Source organism: Hyla sarda, unplaced genomic scaffold, assembly GCF_029499605.1.
Source record: "Hyla sarda isolate aHylSar1 unplaced genomic scaffold, aHylSar1.hap1 scaffold_1530, whole genome shotgun sequence".
NCBI classification, from domain to species: domain Eukaryota; kingdom Metazoa; phylum Chordata; class Amphibia; order Anura; family Hylidae; genus Hyla; species Hyla sarda.
Window position 1 is genome coordinate 83,078 of NW_026608166.1, and position 1,747 is coordinate 84,824.

Genomic DNA, 1,747 nt, shown 5'->3' on the forward strand with positions numbered 1-1,747 from the left:
AGGAACATTCAGCACCCACCCGCTATCAAGGCAGCTGCCTATCATGTCATGCCCTACCTGCACAGGTGTGCTGGCTACTCAAATGATCCAATTAAGGAGGCCATTTAGTCAGCAGCAGCAGAAGTCCTGTGCCTGGACGCTCCAACAGGGGCCAGACACAAGCAGAAGCAGAAGCAGCAGAAGCAGCAGCAGCACCACCTTTTGTTTTTTGGCTGCAGCAGCAGCAAGGCCCACAGGGCTGGCTAGCTGGCTAGCCAGCAAGCAGGTAGCAATGAAAGTAGGAATCTTTCTTTTTAACCCTGTAAGGGGGTGGTGCACTGTACCCGAAGATACTGCCATATCGGGTCAATGCATAGGGCGACGGAAGCAAGCTTCGAAATCGGCCCCCGTTCTCAAAAATCCATTTAATATATGGTCCCCAGATAGGGGACGTATCAGATATTAAACTGATAAGAACAGATACTACACTTGATCTTAGCCAAAAGGCCGAGAAGCGATAACCGTGAAAGGGGCGGGCCCAACAAGGTCCCCTTCATGGGCACTATCACTGCTTGCTGTCAGGGAGGCTGCCAGACAATTTTCCATGCACACTCTGGGCTGGGGGGCAGTCAACCACCAGTACACACAGCAGAACCTAAACCCATACCATTATTGCTAAGCAGCAAGACAGGGGCCCATTGCACTCCCACGGGGCCTTTTTAAATGCAATCCATAACCCGGATTTGCCAGGAACCCTTCTTACTCCTCCTACTTGCATGTGACACTGGGCTTAGGATCTGCATAGGAAACACACACACAAGCACACACCTACCTTTGTTGCCTGCAGATGCCTCCTTGGCTGTCCCCAAACGGTATCAAACCAACACCCACGGGAAGCTGTAAGCATAGAGGACATGCCTGCACCCCATTGGACTTACCTGTGTGGGTTAAATCCGGGTTATTTGACAACCTATGGCGGTGATGGTTCTGCTCAGGCAGAGCAGTGCTGATGCTCCTCATAAAGCTGTCGCTGCTGTGAAGGTTCTAGGTGACATCACAAATCCCTTTGGTTACATACACAACAAAGCTGGGTTGTTGTTGTTTACACTCTGCAAGGCCTGTGGAAGTGAGTGACATCATAGCACTGTAGTTCTGAGGGTTCAAGATGGATGCAACAATCTCCTGTTGCTTCTATGAAGGCCGTAATAGACGACATCACCAAACAGCTCCATAGTCACATACACAGCAAAGGAGAGATGTTGTTTACACCTAGTGATGTCAGTGGTATTGAGTGACATCACAGCACAGTGCTAAGGCTCCTGGGCCTGGACACAGCAGCGGCTGCAATATCTCAACGGAGAATACGTTTATATCTATGTGTGTGTGTGCGCATATATATATATATATATATATATATATATATATATATATATATATATATATATTCTCCGCCGAAATCACTTTTAAACCCATTTCCACCTTTTTTTCCCTTCTCTTCCTCTTACTTTTTTTTCACGTTTTTTTACGTTTTTCTCCTTTTCGCCTCTTTTCTGGGCGTATTATTCTTCTTTTTCTTCTTTTTTTTCGTCTAATGCATACCCCATCAGTGCAGCAATGCTTATTCAATACCGCCAGCAGATGGAGACACTGGGGGATAATTTTCTAAGGATTTATACTGATTTTTCCTGTCTGAATTTGTCGCACAGAAAGTTGCAGGCCAAATATGTGTGACATTTCTGCGACTTTAGCTTCTAGAGCATTTTTACAA

General features: G+C 46.5%; 1 non-coding gene across 1 annotated transcript; it reads right to left on the reverse strand.

Annotated features, from left to right (window-relative positions):
- Positions 1 to 307: 307 nt before the first annotated feature.
- On the reverse strand, positions 308 to 498 carry LOC130309653 (U2 spliceosomal RNA). The gene has a single exon (XR_008858298.1). It is a non-coding gene; the product is annotated as a U2 spliceosomal RNA (small nuclear RNA).
- Positions 499 to 1,747: the final 1,249 nt, after the last annotated feature.